At 42.1% G+C, this 21,875-nt stretch overlaps 1 protein-coding gene across 1 annotated transcript in view; it reads right to left on the bottom strand.

Moving 5' to 3' along the window:
• The window catches only part of LOC122564564 (cadherin-18-like), a 705,142-nt gene extending 683,515 nt beyond the window's left edge, over positions 1–21,627 (bottom strand). Inside the window, exon 1 of the mRNA XM_043719646.1 lies at positions 21,392–21,627. The gene's annotated coding sequence lies outside the window, so the exon portion shown is untranslated. The remainder of the gene's footprint in view (positions 1–21,391) is intronic.
• Between the last annotated feature and the right edge of the window lie 248 nt (positions 21,628–21,875).

The following is a 21,875-nucleotide window of genomic DNA, read 5'->3' as shown; positions in this document are numbered from 1 at the left end:
CGAACAGAGTGAGCAAGAGTAATACTCCTATAGACTTCTCCTTTGGGAGACTGACTTACTCCTCTTCATTCTTGATCTTCATTCCCAGACTGATGTTTGAAGCCTGACAAAGACTGCACTTGTTTGAGCAATTCTTTTCTCTGTCACATTTGTCAATGTAGACAACATTGAGAGGGTGGTGCTGAGATAGATGATCTGACAGGTTTTGGTCATGGCCTGGAATTTTACAAACATGGAATAGAGCTTTCCTGGAGCAGGCCGTTCTCCAGTTTTCTTCATCTTTGGCTTATGAGGAGAGATTGAGCAGATACGTAGAAGAATGACAGGAGATCTAATGGGGGGTATAACAGTGTGGCACGTTAACTCAGTGGTTAGCACTGCTGCCTCACAGCGCCAGGGACTTGGATTTGATTCCAGCCTCAGGCAACTGTCTGTGTGGAGTTTGCACATTCACCCCATGTCTGCGTGGGTTTCCTCTGAGTGCTTCGAGTTCCTCCCACAGTCCAAAAATGTGCAGGTTAGGTGAATTGGCCATGGGAAATGCAGGGTTAGAGGAATAGGGCAGGGGGCTGGGCCTAGGTGGAATGCTATTCGGGGAGTCAGTGTGGGCTTGTTGGGCTGAATGGCATGTTTACACTGTGTGGGGATTCTATGGATATAAGATGATTGATAAAGTAGATACGGAGAGGATGTTTTCCAATTGTGGGGGCAGTAAGAACATAAAGAGCAGGAGTAGGTTATCTGGCCCCTCCAGCCTGCACCACCATCCAATAAGATCATGGCTGATCTTTCCATGGCCTCAGCTCCACTTACCCGCCCTCTCACCATAACCCTCAATTTCTTTACTGTTCAAAACATTCAATGAGTTAGCTTCAACTACTTCACTGGGCAGGGAATTCCACAGATTCATAACCCTTTGGGTTAACATGTTCTTCCTCAACTCAGTCCTAAATCTGCTCCCCCTTATTTTGAGGCTATGTCCCCCAATTCTAGTTTCACCCTCCAGTGAAAACAACCTCTCTGTTTCTATCTTAGCTATTCCCTTCATAATTGTACAAATTTCTCTGTGATCCCCCTTATTCTGTGTGGCCTCTCTAGCCCCCTGTACAGCTGCAGCATAGCCTCTTTGTTTTTAAAGTCCATCCCTCTAGTAAAGAAAGACAATTTTCCATTTGCCTTCTTAATTACCTGCTGCACCTGCAAACAACTTTTTGTGATTCATGCACAAGGACACTCAGGTCCCTCTGCACAGCAGCGTGCTGCAAGTTTTTACCAACTAAATAATAGTTCATATTGCTGTCATTCTGAACAAAATGAATGACCGCCCATTTACTAACATTGTACTCCATCTGCCAGATCCTTGCCCACTCTCTTAACCCATCTATATCCCTTTGCAGATGGTCAGTGTCCTCTGCACACTTTGCTCTACCATTCATTTTAGTCTCATCTGCAAACTATGACACACTATGCTTTGTCCTCAACTCAAATCATCCATGTAAATTGTAAACAGTTGTAGCCCCAACACTGATTCCTGAGGCACACCACTAGCCACTGATCAACAACCAGAAAAATATCTATTTATCCCCATTTTTTGCTTTCTGTTAGCTAACCAATCCTCTATCCATGCTAATACATTACCCATAATGCCGTGTACCTTTATCTTATGCAGCAGCCTTTTGTGTGGCTCCTTGTCGAATGCCTTCTGAAAATCCAGATACACCACATCCACCCTTTCCCATTGTCCAACGTACTCGTAATGTCCTCAAAGAATTCCAGCAAATTAGTCAAACATCACTTGCCTTTCATAGGCCCAGGCTGTGTCTGCCTGATGGGATATTTTCAATCTAGATGTCTTGCTATTTCTTCCTTAATGATAGATTCAAACATTTTCAAAGCAATCTAGAACCTGAGGTTATAGTTTTAGGAGGATCAGCACAGTGGCTCAGTGGTTAGGATGGCTGCCTCACAGCACCAGGGACCCAGGTTTGAGTCCCACTTCAGGTGACTGTCTGTGTGGAGTTTGCGCATTCTCCCAGTGTCTGTGTGGGTTTCCTCCAGGTGCTCCGGTTTCCTCCCACAGTCCAAAGATGTGCAGGTCAGGTGAATTGGCCATGCTAAATTGACATAGTGTTAGGTGCATTAGTCAGGGATAAATATAGGGTAAGGGAATGGGTCTGGGTGGGTTACCCTTTGGAGGGTCGGTGTGGACCTGTTGAGCTGAAGGGCCTGTTTCCATACTGTAGGGAATCTAATCAAGATAAGGGGTGGCACATTCAAAAACAGAGATGAGGAGAATTTTTTTCTCAAAAGGTCATGAATCTGTGGAATTCACTACCTCAGAGTGTGGTGAATGCTGGGACATGGAGTAAATTGCGGAAGAAGACGGGCAGATTTTTAATTAGTCATTGGTTGAAGGGTTATTGAGAGAGCGAGCAGTAAAATGGAGTTGAGGCTGAGATGAGATCAGCCACGATCGTATTAAATGGTGGAGCAGGCTCAAGTGGCTGAATTGTCTACTCCCGCTCCTTGTTCTTATGCTCTGACCATGGGCTGAAGTTGTCAAATGCAATGGAGAGCAAGCCCGGGCTACAAGAAATCTCCAGCTCTAAACCAGGAGCTAGTGGTCAGACATCAGCAAATAAGAAACCACTAAGGTATGTCCTTGCAGATTGGAGTCTTTGTCCAGAGCTGTCACAGATTGAGCATGTTATTGTCCATGTGATCCCTGACTTTGGAGCCAGGATCACCATTATGAAAGTCCTTAGAGAGCATGATGGAGAAAAATACTCTGGTTTGTGCTCACACAGGGCCCTGTTTGATCCCAGAGGCGACCGGGGATGGATCAGAAGTCTCACCATCATATAGTTCAAATTTAAGCATGCTGTCACACCAAAGACAGAACCAATACATTTCAAACAAAATCCAGTAATGAAAATAGGATACCACAGAACCAAGAAGTTCTGCTATGTTTGTAGTTGGGGCCACATTTCTATCATGGTAGGTTCAATTTCAGAGACAAAAAAATACAGCTGAAAGTGATCTTTTAAAACAAAAGTGATCTCTGGACATTGAGGATATGTTAACTTCAAACTTGATAAATAGCTTTTCAGTGTTCGGTGGTGATTTGAGTCTGGAGCACACTGCCAGGGGTGATGCTGGAGGCAGCTACGATAGGGGAGTTTGAGGGACTTTTAGATAAGCACATGACTATGCATTTAATGGAAAAGGGGATTAATTTAAATTGGCATCATCTTCAGCACAACATCGAGGGCCGAAGGGCCTGTACTGTGTTGTACTGTTCTTTGTTCTATGTTCTATGTAAGCAGCAACAGATTTGACGCAATGTAACTTGAATTGGGATTGGAAGAACCTGCAAAGTTTGGTTATCAAGGTATCGGGATAAGAAAACGCCAATTGTTAATGTATGCTTTACATCTGGGTCACATGTAGCAATGGAACACATTGCTCTTTTCTGAAGGGTTTTTTTCCAGCATTATACACAATAATGGTGTGACAGTAAGGTCTGGGGTAAAATATCTTAATCAGCCAATTCCTCAGAGAATTGTCAAACCATTTTTATTCACACTTGCACTGAAGAGAATTGCAGAAATTAAGCATCTGCTTAATTAACCCGAGACTGGGCCTTGGTTCAGTGACACTTTGAACAGAAATTACTTCTGACAATTATTCAGCAATAAGTCAATTATGATTGGTGGCATAAAGCCCTCTATAATGAAGCCACCACAGCCTGCACTGAATGACATCTAGTATTTAAATATAACACATCAATGACCTAACTCAAATATCTAAAATCCTCTGAGCACATTTTAAATCCTGAGATAACAGTTTGAAATGTTCACATATTAATATAAACGTATGCTGCCATTAAGTGCATCCAGTTGAAAAAGACTGATTTGGCTATCATTTTTAGCAAAGGTTTTCTAAGGACAACACTGCATTATTGTGACACAGAAGGAAGCCATTCAGTCCATTTGATCCACTCCCCTATTCTATCCCTGTAACCCAATAAGTTCATTTCATTTTAAGTCAAATTCATTTTTGAAATCATTCATCTCCAATTCCACCACTCTTATTAACAGCAAGTTTTGAGTCATGAGCATCCACTGTAAAAAACAGCCCTTGCTCACTACCCTTTTCCCTCCTTGCTGTACCTCTTGTCGAAATACCTTAAATCCCCTAATCCTTAAGGTCATGGAGACCTGCAGTACATCCACCTACAAAAACAACCACCTTGTACTATAAGCCAATGAGAACAGCTTGCTTTTGCCTACTCTACTTAAATCTATCACAATCTGTGTGACGCTGGAAAAGCACAGCAGATCAGGCAGCATCCGAGGAGCAGGAGAATCGATGTTTCAGAATGTGATGACACACTTTTCGGCTCTGATCTACTGCATCTGCAGTCCTCACTTTCTCTTGCTACAATCTTGATCAAATCTCCCCTCAATCTCCTTTGCTTCAAGGCAAATAATGCCAAGTTCCCCAAAATAACGCAGAGAAACTCAGCAAGTCTGGCTGCGTCTGTGTAGAGAGAAACAGAATTCACATTTCGAATCAGAAATGACTCTTCACAATTCTAAAGAAGAGTCATCCTAGACTAGAAACATTAACTCTATCCCTGTCTGCACAGATTTGGAGATGCCGGTGTTGGACTGGGGTGTACAAAGTTAAAAATCACACAACACCAGGTTATAGTCCAACAGGTTTAATTGGAAGCACACTAGCTTTCGGAGCGATGCTCCTTCATCAGGTGATAGTGGAGGGCTCGATCGTAACGATCGAGGTATTATGATCGAGCTCTCCACTATCACCTGATGAAGGAGCGTCGCTCCGAAAGCTAGTGTGCTTCCAATTAAACCTGTTGGACTATAACCTGGTGTTGTGTGATTTTTAACTTTGTCTGCACAGATGCTGCCAGACTTGCTAAGTTTCTCTCGCATCATCTGTTTGTTTCAGATTTCCAGCATTCACAGTATTTTGTCTTTGTTAAGGTTTCCTGATGTTATCTTGTCACTTAATCCCCATCCCTGGAACCATTCTGGTAAATCTACATCCTCTGAAGAGCCCTCCCATTATTCCTGAAGTGGACTGACCAGAGTGGAAGTGATTTTTGGGTTGTGACCTTACCAAAGTTTCAGAGAAATGTCCCTGCTATTGTACTCAATGCTGCGAGGAATGAATCCCAAGACTCCATCTGCTTTTCTAACCACTCTGCCAATGTTTTCTGTCACATCTAAAACTCAATGTGCATTCACCTCCAGCACTCTTCAGACTTCATTGCCAAACCTTTCCCAGCTGCCAGAATGGATCACACTTTCCATGTTATGTTTGACCTGCAATTTAGAATTAGAATCAGAATCCTTACCGTAACGGAACAGGCCCTTCAGCCCAACAAGTCCACACTGACCTTCTGAAGAGTACCCCACCGAGAGCCATTCCCCTACACTTACCCCTGACTCTTGCACCTAACCTATACATCCCTGAACTCTATGGGCAATTTAGCATGGCCAATTCATTTAACCTGCACATCTTTGGATTGTGGGAAGAAACCACAGCAGACATATGGAGAACGTGCAAACTCCACACAGACAGTAGTCCAAGATTGGAATTGAACCTAGGGCCCTGGTGCTGTGAGACAGCAGTGCTAACCACTGAGCCACCCATGCCACCCCAATTCTCCTGATCAATCCATATCTTGTTGCAGTTGATTATAATCACCCAAACTGTTCACCACAATTCTAACCTTGGTATAATTTACAAATGTTGAACTTTTATTCTGCATCAGAAAATACATTGAGTGCTTGTTAATGCTCATGATAGCTCAGACACAAATTAGAAGCAAAACTTAGTTTTGATTTCTTTGATGCAGCCATTGAGAACATAAACACTTCAACTAAGTCTCCTCAGTTACTATGGAAGAGAGATTAGCAAACTCTGTCATTAAAATGTCAGAAATCTGAGATTCATATTTAAATATGAGATACATTGTTCCTTGAAAGTGGAGTTGCATGTAGACAGGGTGGTGAAGAAGGCATTTGGCACGCTTGCCTTCATTGGTCAGAACTGTGGGTGCAGGAATGGAGATGTCGTGTTGCAGCTGTACAGGATATTGGTGAGGCCACTTTTGGAACACTGCATACAATTCTGGTCACCTTTCTATAGGAAGAATATCGTGAAACTAGAAAGGGTACAGAAAAGATTTACAAGGGTTTTGCTGGGACTGGAGGGTTTGAGCTGTAGGGAGAGGCTGAGCAGGCTGGGGCTGTTTTTCCTCTGGGGCATCAGAAGCTGAGGGGTGACTTTATAGAGGTTTATAAAATCATGAGGGACAAGAATAAGGCAAATAGTCAAGGTCTTTTCCCTGGGGTGGGGGAGTCCAAGTCTAGAGGGCATACGTTTAAGAAGAGGGGGGGGAAGATTTAAAAGGGACCTGAGAGGTGCTGTGCATCCCAATGATTCTATGAATTCTGAAGAAGGGTTAGTGGATTCAAAGCATTAACTCTGTTTCTCTCTCCACAGGTGCGGCTGGACTTGCTGAGTTTCTCCAGCACTTCCTGCTTTTGTTTGTTTCAGATCTCCAGCATCTGCTTTGTTTTGTTTTTAAGCAGGAATTGACGTATCTTTGAAGAATATCAGAAGTCAGTTTTCAGAGTTGGATTTAGACCACAGTATAACTCACTGATGCAAACGGTCTGAAGTTGGTTTGTAAGACAAATCCTTACCACTGCACATGGCTGGTTTATTTTGGTAGATTTCCTGCCACTGTTCTCTTTCCTGATACAATCTACAATCCGATTGGTCGAGTGTGGCAGATGAAAATCACATGGTTATCTAACCAGGGAGGATCTTGTTGTAAACATGATGTACCTCATTGCAAGATAGCAACTTTGGTACAAGATATATTGATACAATAGATGTTCTTACAGAGATGGAGGAGGACCTTAATGTTAGGTCTCACTCCTTTTAGACTTAAAGTTGCTCCACCAGCCAAGCTGAAAATGTGTTGCTGGAAAAGCGCAGCAGGTCAGGCAGCATCCAGGGAACAGGAGAATCGGCGTTTCGGGCATAAGCCCTTCTTCAGAAATTCCAGGTCATTCCTGAAGAAGGGCTTATGCCCGAAACGTCGATTCTCCTGTTACCTGGATGCTGCCTGACCTGCTGCGCTTTTCCAGCAACACATTTTCAGCTCTGATCTCCAGCATCTGCAGACCTCACTTTCTCCACCAGCCAAGGCCCTGTGTGAGACAAGACCATATCAAGTGGTGCTCAGTGCACTCCATCACTTTGTGAGCGAATAAAAGGTCAACAATGATCATTGCTTCTGGTTTTTGGATTAAAGACCAGACACGTACAAGTGAGAACAGACATTCAACTCAGCTGTGTAATAAGAGTAAGAAGTCACATGACACCAGGTTATAGTCCAGCAGGTTTATTTCAGAGTGACACTCCTTTGTCAGGTGACTTCTGACTTTGTCCATCCCAGTCCAGCACTGGCATCTCCACATCATGCATATGAAGAGGATAGCTCCTCTCCGAGAGTTGAGCAATTAAGATTTCGCCCTCAGACATTATTCCCACAAATCCAGGTTCATACTTTTTTTGTGAGAAAACAATGGTATGGGATCAGGCTGACTGTGCATTTAACTTTTGGAATTGAGTTTTTGAATCTCAACCCTATTTCAAAACAAAGTATATTACTGTGAAGACCAGAGTTTAACTTAAACTAGTGCTCTACATTTTATTCCCAAGCTTTTAAATAAATGTCCATTTTTATTCACCAGATCAAACTCAATGTGAAATCCATTGTTCTGTTACTGCAAGGAAATTAGTGAAGCAAAATGTCCATAAACAATACCAGCACACCAGGTGAAAAATGCAGATTAACAATCGTTGAGTTTAAGGTGCATAAACAATGCAACTGATCTCTAATATCAGGACACCTTCAATAAACTGAAATTCTGTGATGTTACAGTCTGCAGTATCATATCATTGTACTGTAGTAACCATATTACCAGGAGTAAAATTGTCTGATTCATACCATTTGCATTTACTGAAGCAAGAGACAAGGTTGATGCTTACATCACTTTTATTTCAAGTTTTAATCTAGAGGTTGTTTTTCAGTTTGGTCTATTACTACTGCTGTTTTGTTTTTGCTTCATTGAGAAATGGATTCCCAGACTCATTGTGGATTGCAAGGGAGATCAGTTTGTGATTGGTTGCCCACGTGGGACCAATTTCTCTGGCTTCTCTCCCTCTTGTAGAAAGGGCTGTTCATACTCAGAAGCACCATCTAGTGGAAAGGCCAAGCATATGGAAACATCGCCCATGGCACATGTCTCTTTTGACAATCCAGTAACTGACCGAATACCGCAGGGTCATGTAACATTCTTCTGGAGTATCTAGAATAACAACATGCTACACAAAAGGCTTATTTTTGGCTGTTGGAACAGTTAAAAAAAAAAGTTAACTCTGCTTCTCTCTCCACTGATGCTGCCAGACCTGCTGAGTTTCTCCAAGACTTTGTTTTTGTTTCAAATCACCAGCATCCACAATTTGTTGTTTTATTTCACATATTCAGTTTTTAAACATTGTGTCATTTCAAGAAGAAGGAGTTGGATATAGAACTTGGGACTAAAAGGGATCAAAGACACTTTTGGGAAAAGCAGAAACAGACTATTGAGTTGGATGATGTCATGGTCATAATGAATGGTGGAACAGGCTTGAAGGGCCAAATGGCCTATTCCTACTCTGATATTCTGTCTTTCTGTGTTTATAGATGAGATGCATATCACGACAACCAGTAAGTGCATGAACTGCTGATATAGTACAGTAACTAAAAATATTCAGAATGTATTAGTCCTGAGAAAAGAACACAAAGCTGAAAAGTTAATTCTGATTCTTTCTCCACAGAGGCTTCCTGATCTGCTGGCATTTCTGTTGATATTTCATGGCATATCAACGTTTTGGTTTCTTAGTTATTGAGATGTCAGCATTGCTACTCAGTGTAATATTTGTTGCCTCCCAGTAATTGCTCTTTAGTAGATGGTGCTGGCTTGTGTCTTCAGACCACAAGTCTGGGTCAACTATGGTGCTGTTAGGGAGGAAGTTCCAGGATTTTGACCCAACAAGTCAGGGTGGTGAGTGGCTTGGAGGAGAACTTGCATGTGGTGATTTTTCCATGTGTCTGCTGCCCTTTTCTTTCCGGTTGGAAGTAATTGTGGGTTTGAAAGGTGCTATTGAAGGGGCGTTGTTGAGTTTCTGCAGTGCGTCTTTTTGATGGTACACACTGAGCATGAGTGCTGAATGTTGAAGGTACTGGGGGGAATTGGCTGCCAATTAAGCAGTCTGCTTTGTCCTGAATGGTGTTGAGTTTCTTGAGCATTGTTAGGGCTGCACCCATCCAGGCAAGTGGGAAAATCCCATCACACTCCTGTCTTGTGCCTTGTAGGTGATGGACAGGCTTTTGGGAGTCAGAAGGTGAGTTACTTGACATAGTATTCCTCGTCTCTGACTTGCTGTTGGAGGCACTGTGTTTTTGTGATTGGCCCAGTTCAATTTTTGTTTAATGATAACCTTCAGGATGTTGACAGTGATGTTGATAGCCAGTAGTAGATGGTTAGATTCTCGTTTGTTGGAGATAGATTTGTCCTGCTTTTTGTGCCAAAGTTTCATATTTCAAGGTTGATACCAATGATGTAGCTGTACTGGAACAGCTTAGCTGGGGACACAGCTAGCTCTAGAGTTCAAGTCTTCAGTACTATTGTTGGAACATTGTCAGGACCCACAGTCTTTGCAGTTTCCAATCCCTTCAATTATTTCTTAATATCAAGTGGAGTCAAGCTTAAAATGAGCATTTGAGATGATATGTAATGTCCAGTCAGTATTCCTGGCTGAAGGTCATTGCAAATGCTCCAGCCTTATCTTGTGCACTGGAGCTGGGATCCCAATACTGAGGGTGGGGATATTACTGGAGCCTTCTCCTCCTATCTCTTACTTAACTGACAATCCCATTCACAACTGGACGTGGTAGGACCGGAGAGTTGCTCATGTTGTTTGAAATGCAAGCCTTCCTGTTTGGTAGCTTTCCAAGGTCGACACTTCATTTTCGGGTAAGACTGACGCTACTCTCCTGCACTCGTCACTGAATCAGGATTGACCTCCAGGCTTGATGGTAATGCTTGGGTCGGAGGTAACACTGGTCAATGTGATTCAGAATGATTCTGCAACTGCTAAAGGACCACCCTTCATTAGGTACACAGTTGGGAGTTACTCAATCTGTTTGAAATCGATTCCATTTAGCGCTGGGATTGTGCAATACAATACAGTGGACGATACACTTAATCTGAGGCAGAACTTAATCACTGCAAGGAATGTGCAGCCGTCTCTCTTACTGATATTGCCACAGATAGATGGATCGGCAGCAAGAAGATTGTTGAGGATGAGGCTAGTTTGTTTTCTCTGTCTTGTTGGTTTGCTCACCACCTGCCACAGTCTGGCAGATTAATCTTTCTGGATTTGGTCACTAAGTCACTGTGCCACTCAAGTATTTGATGATTAATGCTGAAAATTTGGGTCCCCTTTAAACCTGAATTATTTTAGTATTTCACATTTCCTGTGTATTTTGAGACTTAATTTAATTGTGCTTCTGTAGTAACTAGCCTTCTACAAATCTAAATTGCAACATTTAAGAGACATTTGGATGGGTATATGAATAGGAAGGGATATGGGCCAGGTGCTGGCAGGTGGGACTAGATTGGGTTGGGATATCTGGTCGGCATGGACGGGTCGGACCAAATGGTCCGTTTCAATGCTGTACATCTCTATGACTCTATTTACTGGGTGTCACATTACTCCATTAGCGATGCTGTGCTCAGGGAGAGATGACATTTTGGTCTTAGAAGGAATGAATACTAATCTTCAATTGGAGGTGAGCAAGGGAACAATGGTCATCCTGGCATCATGGGTCACTGCTTGTGGTCACTGACCAAATAGATTCAGAAATGTGACTGTCTCAGCACTGGGGGCCAGCAACCCCCAACCCTATCTGACACACACACACACACACACACAATATGGTGCATCAACAGGGGTAAGCAGGAAGAGAGGGGAAGGGGATCCAGGGGAACAAGCCACAACCTTTTTGGGAGAAGACCAGGAGCTCCACTACATCAGCCTGAGGGAAGGACAAAGATTGTTCCCAAAGACTGAGAAGCATCAGAGACCTACACCTCCACACTGAAAACCATAGGAGTCCCCAACTCTCCTTCCCCATTCTCCAGGAGAGCTTAGGATCAGTCAAGTATTCTTATCTGTATTTCCTTTCTGTGTCTGATTAAATATTGTACTGTGTCCAGACTTCTGCTTCTTAATAAACTCAGTTTCTGAAAACTCCTTACCACTGGTTGACTGTATGCATTAGGTCACTGTGTTCACGATTCTCCATATCTAGCACAGCCTTCCGCAGAGGCCAGCTCTGTTTGAGACATCTCCTGAGGCAGTCTCTGACACATTGGCTGCAGGAGCAGACGTTAGCTGGGAAGGTGAAGGGACTGAACTGGATCTGAATCTGTTTAGTTTCAGCAGATCTATCTTACCTCTGTCAGAAAAGTATTCAATAAGTTCACATCCAACATCTTCAGAGGCAGAGAGTTCCAAAGTCTCACAACCCTCAGAGAGAATAAACCCACTCATCTCAATCCTGAAAGAATGGTCACCAATTATTAAACAAAACCCCTAATTCTTTACTCACCTGCAAGTAGAAAAATCTTTTCCACATCTTGTCAAAATCATTCAGGACTTGATGAACTTCAACCAAATCACCCCTCACTCTTCTAACCTCCGGAAACAGGCCCAGTCTACCCCACCTTTCCTCCTAAAAGGACCCACTCATTCTGGGTACCAATCCAATAAACCTCCTCTCAACTATTTCCAATGCATCTACATTCTTCCTGAAGTAAGGAGACCAAAACTCCACACAGTATTTAAGATGTGATCTCACCAATGTCCCCAATAACTGAAATATTACACCCTAAGGCTTACGTTCTGTTCCTTTGCTGGATTTATTTGCATTGAGTAAATAATGAAGGTAGTGGAACACCACGTTTGTCATAGCAATAAGAAAAAACATGTTTCAGCAAAAGGCGACACCTACTCATTTAAATATGAAATCAAACTTGGAATAATTAATGTCAAGCATTGTGCAGACTTAGAGTTTTTACCCTTATTGGCAAATTTATGAATTCCAGTTTTTCACAGTGATAGTTAAATCCATTGAAAGATATTGAATTATCCATACCGTGAACAGCTTTGAGAGTAACGATAAGCTGAAAACCAATCAATAACTGGCTACATTAAAGTGTTTGTGCAGTCTGTCAATGGCGTCATGCTAAAAGGCTTCCACTCATAAAGAACACGAGCCAGAGAAAAGCACATCAGTTTGAATGTTTACTTTTGCATGCTTGCTGATTTTTTCCTCTTTTAAATGTGATAAAATTGACAAGTCAAGTGCTACATGATACTGATATGCTGCAAATATATTCCTGTGACTGAGGACTGACTGATACATGAATCTCAATGTTTTCTGCATCGTCGTTGCCAATGTTAAGCAGCCCAGTTGTCATAGTTATCGAGTCATAGAGATGTACAGCACGGAAACAGGCCTTTGGTCCAATGCAACCATGCTGACCAGATATCCTGGCCTAATCTAGTCCCATTTGCCAGCACTTGGCCCATATCCCTCTAAACCCTTCCTATTCCTATACCCATCCAGATGCCTTTTAAATGTTGTAATTGGGCCAATCTCCATCACTTCCTCTGGCAGCTCATTCTATACACACACCATCCTCTGAGAGAAAAAGTTACCCCTTAGGTCCCTTTTAAATCTTTCCCCTCTCACCCTAAACCTATGCCTTCTAGTTCTGGACTCCCCAACCCAAAGGAAAACACCTTGTCTATTTACCCTATCCATGCCCCTCGTGGTTTTATAAACCCTTATAACGCCGCCCCTCAGTCTCTGACGCTCCAGGGAAAACAGCCCCAGCCACAGTTTGGGGTGGCACAGTGGCTCAGACTGCAGCCTCACAGCAGCAGGGAACCAGGTTCGATTCCAGCCTTGGGCGACTGACTGTGTGGAGTGTGCATTTCCTCCGAGTGCTCCGGTTTCCCCCCACAATCCAAAAAATATGTGCAGGTTAGGTGAATTGGCTGTGTTAAATTGCCCATCATGTACAGAGGTGTGTAGGTTAGGTGAATGGTTCAAGGATAAATATAGGATAATAGGGTAGGGGAATGGGTCTGGGTGGGTTACTCTTCAGAGGGCTGGTGTGGACTTGTTGGGCCGAAGGGCCTGTTTCCACACTGTTGGGATTCTATGATTCTATTCAGCCTCTTTCTATAGCATACCAATTCAGGGCTAGTTTTATTTTTACATCTTTCTTTGTATATGAAATGTCGCAAGATCACGATTTATTGCTTGTTACAAACTGGCCTTCAGAAATTGGTGGTGAGCCAATTTTTTGAATCGTTACAGTCACTGTGGTGTAGCGACGCAACAACCATAGTTCTATTACAATTGGAGGAAAGGATTCTGAACTGGCAAAGGATGGATGATCTAGCTCCAAGTTGGAATGATGTGTAACTTGTTCAAGAGCACTGACATGGCACAGAGTTAAGGTCAATGAGCATCATTTTCAAGTTTCAGTTCCCATCTTCATGGTTGCCAAGAGGTTCTGCTTCTGAACAGGGTACTTACAGGGGAATCACAGGTGATATAATGCATGTACAGCTTCTTCAGTTCCGTACGACAGTCACCATGATACCACAACTGATAGATGATAGGGAATATTTACAGAGGCTGTAACACATTTCTCCTACTGTTTCTCATCAATAAAGCATTTAAGTTAATCTGCAACTCTGAAGGAATGGCAGATGGTTCCCCTGAACCCAGAAACAGAGATAATCAAACCCCGATCTAGACAGTGGAGTCAAACTTTTCTTTCATTTTGACCCTGATTTGGAGGTTCAGAAATTGACATTAAACTAACTGACAGCAGCACTGCATTCATCCAGAATAATTTATTTATTGAAAACAGCCTGCTTGGAAATATGAAGGGAAGAAAGCTACACAGAACCTTGCCCTGATTTGCCTGGGAGGGAAGATTCTACCTTTTGTAGAAACCAATTTATTTTAATGCATTTTTTAAAAAGTTTCATTTAAAACAAACCATATGGTGATATCAACATTTTTATACTTTGTTTTATTTCACCATTAGATGTAATACATAGATCAAACACTGAAACAACTCAAGTGTTTTATACTCCTCTGCAAAATCAATACATCACAAAAATCAATTGGAATACAATAATGAAAATGAAATGTTGCTGCATTTAAGATGTTCATGAGATATTCTGGGTTATTTACATGTGTTTCCACAAATTTAAGATCTGTTTTGAATATTCATTCATCTTGACAATAAAGCACAGTGGGAAAACACTAAATCATCAGTGAATATTATCCTCTAAATATACTTCTCAAATAAAATCTGAGCAGCAACAAAAAGCCTTTGCATGTTTGTTCATTGACTAAGTAACAGAGTAAATCCTATGTTTCCAGTGACTCATCAACAGAATACAGCTTGTATAAATCTAATAAACATAGAGTCACGAGCTGTCCCATTTCTGCTTTTTGCAGTAGCTCAAACCTGCCATGAGGTGGTGGGAGATGTACATTTCACTGATGAATGTACTGAAGTCCCACGACAGCATGGATTCTGTATTTTTTTTTAATCTAAAAAATAGAGAAGAATGATAACAATGCTTCCTTGGCAAAGGCAATGCATTTGGAACATAGAACATAGAACAAAGAAGAATACAGCGCAGTACAGGCCCTTCGGCCCTCGATGTTGCGCCGATCCAAGCCCACCTAACCTACACTAGCCCAACATCCTCCATATGCCTATCCAATGCCCGTTTAAATGCCCATAAAGAGGGAGAGTCCACCACTGCTACTGGCAGGGCATTTTGAATATCTTGGTAGACTTTTGTGGAATACACTGTCTCAGGTAATGAGATCTGCAAAGAATCAGTTTAGGACAAACAAGTGGCACTTTACTGTTAAGTAAACGCATTTAATCAAACCTAAGTCACTTTCCCCACTACTAAAGGATTACAGATTAGCAGTAGCAAACAATGAATATCAAACCATGCCTGTTCTTTGCTCACAAATGAAACAAAAAAATGTGAACCTAAAACCATCAATTTGAGCTTGTGAAATGTATTTTAAAACATGGACTTTCCAAATAGGTTGTGTATTATTTGTGGATTCTGCTGTCAACTGAGGAACAGGTAGTTAGCTAATGAAGAAAATGGCATAATGTTAGTGTGACATTTGCCAATTGAGCAAATAAAGTTTCACAACAGTCAAATAATTGGAATTTGCAAAACTGACAGTTATTTATATTCTAAAACTGCACTAATCTCTGGATCGATCAAGCTTTTATTTCCAGAGCTTATCCATTTGTCTTCTGACAAATCTCACAATATTTCACAATAATGTTGTCAACTATCAAAATACTCTGTGCATTTCAGCATAAAATCTGTGAACATTTTATAACACGCTAACTGGTTCTGACACAAATGTGCAACATTAGTCAGTATACCTTAACAATTAACCATACATTCATCTAATTATCACATTTTTCAAGGTGCATTTTCTAAGTCTCAGTTTTCCCTTCCTGTGAATGGTAGAATTTAAGCAATTTATGTAACTGGCCAATAAAGTGCAAATTTAAATGACAGAAGTGGAAACCAAAGGAAAGTCATTTGGTTGAACTGGTCTTGCTAAAGCACCACGTATTTGATTTTCCAAGTTCCTAATCATCACATTCTGTTTCAATAGCTCTCTTTGAAAGTCACAGGGCAATATAGTTTATGTTGGATTATCAATGCGGAATAATGGGCAGAAGACCATTCAGCCCATCAAGTTTGCTCCACAATTCAATGAGGTCATGATTGATCTGAAAATCCTTAAGTCCACTTTCCTGCCTTTACGCCAAAACTCTTGATTCCCCCCTCTCCTGATTAAACATCTGCCTGCCTCAGTACTGAATGCACTTAGTGACCCAGTCTTAGCAGTCCTATGAGTTAAATAATTTTACAGATTCACTACCCCCAGTATTCCCCCTTAGTGTTCCCCCTCCCTCATCTCTCATTTGAAAATATATGACCCACAATTCTGAGCTTATGCCCTCTAGTCATAGACTCTCCAGTGAAGGGAAACAACCTTGCCACCTTTACCTTGTCAAATCCCCTGAGCATCATGGATGTTTCAATAACGTCACCTCTCATTGTTCTAAACTCCAATGAATGCAACATGTAGTGCTCAGTGTGATGCTGGAGAACTCAAATATTTTCACACTATGCAATTTCAGCAATTAGTCATACAGCAACTTCAGTGCAGTCAAGTTGTCCATTTTTTAAACTCCTAAACTGCTCCATTATTTCACTTTGCTGTTCAACCTGCACTAGCTACAGTAAAACAAAAACTGATTATGGAATGGTGAGATCAGGGAAAGTTAATCAATAGGTATTTCTATGAAATGATTGCACTTCACATGTGTGTTTAGCTCAAAAGATATGATGATAGCATTTTAACAAAATGCCTATTAAGTATGGCTGGAGGAAAAGAGACTGGTTTGTTGACTATATTCTTAATCTAGTTAATTGTGATATTAAAGGCCATTAATTCAAATAAATGTTTGGTACTCCTTGATCTATTTCAGTACAACTCAACTGAACCATTAAACCAAACCTGGTTCCCTTCTACCAACATCAAAATATCAATGGACATATAAACAACACACAGCAGTCTTGTTAGAATCATCATAAACATCAGAAATTAGTGTCTCTCATTCTCCTGAAAGTAACCACAGATACAATTAGCTCAATCAACTACAACTTACTGAAAGCCAACACTCTTTCCAGGTGAAACAATGGATTCCTCACACTTCCTTCAATCTAGTGGATGGTACTCCCTGCTCACAGTGTGGTCTTTTCTACACTGAGGAGACCAATCATAGACTGGGTGACTGCTTGGTAGAACATACCTGTTGGGTCTGCAAGCACGATCCCAACTTTCTTTCCTTTTGCCATCTTAATTCACCATTTTACTCACATTTCTGATCTTGGCCTCCTGCAGTGTTCCAGCGAAGCTCATGATAAGCTGCAGGATCTGAACATCCTTTTCCTATTATGCACTTTATAGCCTTCAGGACTCAACATTGAGAGCCAGAACTTCAGAGCCATGAATTCTGTCCTTCATTTTAATGTTTTCCTCCCACCTAGATACCCCCACGAAATATCAGTCTCAATCTCATTTTCATGTTTTGCTTCCAGAGCAATCAATCCTTCATTCTGTTATTGACACTTGCTCTGAACAAATAATTTTTATATTTATGACAAATCATTCCCAATCCTTTTCTGCATGGATATGTGACATTTTTGTGATGTAATGCATATGTGACATTTTGGGATGCAATCTCAGTTACCCTCTAACCTATCCTTGGTCTTGTTCTACCCTCACTTCCCTTTAAGCAAATCCAAACTTACCACATATCTAACTAGCTTCAATTCTGAAGAAAAGTCATATTGACTGTTTGTCTCTCTACAAATGATACCAGACCTGTTGAGTTTTTCCAGTGCAGTCTGTTTTTATTTCAGATTTCCAATATTTGCAGGGATTTTATGTTACTGAAAGCTTATATCATCATCACTGCTCAGTCATCACTTATTGACACATCCCATTGCACCACGTGCTTAATCCAAAATAACACCATCTGACACTAACATTGCTGCATACTTATTTAAAGTTGATGAAAATTATCTCAGATTTCTGGGTGGAGAGAATGTATTGTGCCAAACAGTAAAGGAGTGCATGAGTGGTCGTGTTATCGCTCATCAGATCCTCTCATAGGAAGCTGAAGTTTCTTCATAATCATGACGAGTGAATGCTTCTGAAAGCAAACAATTCCTCTTTGCTCCCCTTCATTGAAGGGTCAATAACAACAGGCCATAAGGAGGGGTCATAACTCAAAGGTCAAGGCAGGATGTTTAGAGAGGATTTGAGGAAACGGTTTTCACCAAGATGTTGGTGGGAATCTGGAATGTTTTGTCTGGGAGGGTAGTTGAGGCAGGAACTCTCACAACTTTTGAAAAGTACTTATGATGTCATAACATTCAAGGTTAAGAGCAAAGTGGGACTTGTGTGTAGATTTGGTGTATTTTAGTAGCATAGAATCAATGGGCCAAAGGGCCTCTTCTGTAATGTATGACTCTGTGATTCCATTAAATGATGATAATTATTCACTTTACCAATTCACAACCAAACGACTTGGTGATCATGAAAAATCATTATGTCGAAACATTAATCAACCTTCCCTCTCGACAGAGGCTGCCTGACCTGCTGAATATTCCAGCATTTTCTGTCGTTATTCTGCTGGAGGATGATATTCTGCTCAGAAAGGAGCAAATAGCTGATACGCACAGCGAGAGGCACACCGTCTGGTATATGTGTTTGATCATCCATCTGCACTGCACAGTGACAGGAGGAATGCAAATTTAAGTTAAAAACAAAAGTGGTTTTACCCTACTCCCAAACCTGTAATCATCAAGCTAACTAGCCTGTTGTATCACACCTAGATTATTTTTCTTGGTGAGCATTCTATAAAGAAACAGAAATTGACATTTTCTATGCATCAATCCCATATTCACTGTGTACAGGCACATTGTGTCATGCTAGAGTCACACAAGACCTTCACCTCTAAGCCTAATCTTAAGGAACACAAACATTTTTGTGATGTAATTATTATATTTTCTTGCTACAATTTTTTCACAAGGGCTAGAAATCTTATGCAGTACAGAATAAAACTGAAGGTATACATAGACATGTTGTATCACTTTGTTCCTGGATTCACTTGTCTGTGTTTTTGCTTCTGAGGGACTAATGCCTACAAAGTCACAGCAGGGTAAAATAAAACACATCATAAACCAGCAAACGCAAGAATGCAGATACGATCATAGAAACTGAATTTCTAATAAGTAAAGAATAAAACTAACATTTATAGTCAGAAAGCTTACACAGAAAACTCAAAGAATCCTTTCAAAAGGATTTGCTTGTGATCAAATCTTTTGCTTCCAGTTGATATAGCAGGTAATGTGTGTTCTATGGTTTTAAGATTCTACAAAAGATGGAAAATGCAAACATGTGCATAGACATACATGCATGCATACACATACACATATATACATGCAGACATATGCATTCACACACACACACACAGACATTTATACAAAGTAGCATTCAGATGTGTTTAAACATTTCGAAAATAACACTGAATCACAATGCAATTCCAAGCTAAATCTGTTTGGGTGAGAATTTTTAAATCACACTAGTAGGAATACTGAAACACACTACTGGCTTTACATCTTATAACACGTACCAATAAGATTCAAGAAGCAGAAATGCTCACTGCTGTGAACGGGGCGCAGGAGAAAGTCTTCCCTCACGAACAGCAATGCTTTCCAACAGTTTCATTGCTAAGATCTATCTGCACCTTCCTTAGCATCAATAATAATAGCAGTCTGGAGCAAACATTTTTTGCAATATTTTCCATGTCATTTCAGAAAAGCATCTTAATTTAAGAAAGCAGTTTGCAAAACAATTGCAAATAAGTTTATTTTTCTCCTCCTTACAGAATTAGATTTAATCAGTGCACACATCAATGCAGACAGACACATCAATTACATATTTCTTTGCAGTTCTATTTGTGAAAGAACAGCTTAATCTATAGATTATCATTTGCTTAAAACACTGCTTATTCCTTGTGGATTGGTTTGGCCGTTGAGTTCTGCAGGAGATGTCTCCCTGCTGACTGGAGCCTGATATATTCCTTGTGTCTGACAATCCGAGTGTTACACAGTTCTCATCAAAACCGAGAGAAAGACAGAGCAAGGCTCGTGTGAATAACGTGCAAAAATCCCCACATGTCGCCGGAAAGCGGACCGTGATCGGATTGCTGTTGGAATCGCAGCTATCAGACCGAAATTGTCCTTGGGTTTCCCCCCCACCCCGAAATTATTCAATCATCTTAAAGCCCTTCACGTCCCCGGTGTGGTTCCCGGACTGGAAACGCTGCGTTATAACCGGTCTCTGGCTCTTCCCAACCAGCAGGACCCAGTGTGATAGGGAATACTGAGGGAGAGGGAGAGGGGGGAATACTGAGGGAGAGGGAGAGGGGGGAATACTGAGGGAGAGGGGTAAGGGGGAATACTGAGGGAGAGGGAGAGGGGGGAATACTGAGGGAGAGGGAGAGGGGGGAATACTGAGGGAGAGGGAGAGGGGGGAATACTGAGGGAGAGGGAGAGGGGGGAATACTGAGGGAGAGGGAGAGGGGGGAATACTGAGGGAGAGGGAGAGGGGGGAATACTGAGGGAGAGGGAGAGGGGGGAATACTGAGGGAGAGGGAGAGGGGGGAATACTGAGGGAGAGGGAGAGGGGGGAATACTGAGGGAGAGGGAGAGGGGGGAATACTGAGGGAGAGGGAGAGGGGGGAATACTGAGGGAGAGGGAGAGGGGGGAATACTGAGGGAGAGGGAGAGGGGGGAATACTGAGGGAGAGGGAGAGGGGGGAATACTGAGGGAGAGGGAGAGGGGGGAATACTGAGGGAGAGGGAGAGGGGGGAATACTGAGGGAGAGGGGTAAGGGGGAATACTGAGGGAGAGTGAGGGGGGGAATACTGAGGGGGGAGACACACAGACACACACTCATACAGAGACACAGATACACAGACACACACTCAGACACAGAGATACACAGACACACACACTCATACAGAGACACACAGACACACACTCATACAGAGACACAGATACACAGACACACACTCATACACAGATACACGCACAGACACACACTCATACAGAGACACACAGACAGATACACACACAGTCAGAAACACACACGCAGACAGAGCAAAATGTACAAACTGAGGAAGTGGGCACAAGCTCTCTCTCTCTCTCTCTCTCTCCCTTGCACATACGGGGGAGAAGAGGGATAATTTTTCCAGTGCATCCTTTTCAGTGACAATTCGACTGGAAGTTGTGAATGTAACTGGACATTAAGCGGAGTTCCCTGTCACCCAGCAACAACTTCAGTTCCCCCCAGCCCCAGTCCTGGGCAAAGTGACAGCAGTGGGGGACATTTGGTGAGAGCGGGAGCTGCTCAGTGGGTGGGTTTCTCTCCTCAGCCCCCTGTCTGTATCCCCCACCCACACACACACACACACACACACAGTCTGCAGGAGTGCCTTTACTTACAGTGAAGAACACGAGCTGCTTCAGTCTTCCTCTCAGACGCAGATTCAAGTTCCTTCACCGATTTAAAATCAGAAACACTCCCAGTGATCTCCCTCTCTCTCTCCCAGCTGAAGCTGCTCATGGACGGCTAGCGTTTCAAAGGGAAAGCTCCCCGAGCCCGGGACAGTGTCTGTGTGCCATCTCTGCCCTGGAGCAGGGGAGCAGTGCAGACTCCACACTGGGAGAGGAGGAGGAGCAGTGAGCTGCTGTAACTCCCTTCTCCAGCGAATCAATCTCTCTCCCTGAAACTAATAGGCCTCTATTTAACCAGCCAATCAATATCTAGGATTCCTCAGCTCGTCCCTTGGCTGTTTTACAGTTTTCATGTAAACAATGAGAGTTAACTCCCACCCCCACACCTTTCCCATGAAGATGTGTAATTTTTAAGAAACATAATTTTAATTCAATTGTTCACCTGAATACTTTACTCAGTGACCTTCAAGTA

This window comes from Chiloscyllium plagiosum, chromosome 29, assembly GCF_004010195.1.
Source record: "Chiloscyllium plagiosum isolate BGI_BamShark_2017 chromosome 29, ASM401019v2, whole genome shotgun sequence".
In the NCBI taxonomy this organism is placed as follows: Eukaryota; Metazoa; Chordata; class Chondrichthyes; order Orectolobiformes; family Hemiscylliidae; genus Chiloscyllium; species Chiloscyllium plagiosum.
The sequence above is the reverse complement of the archived record's forward strand: the minus strand, read 5'-3'. Positions and strand labels throughout refer to the sequence as shown.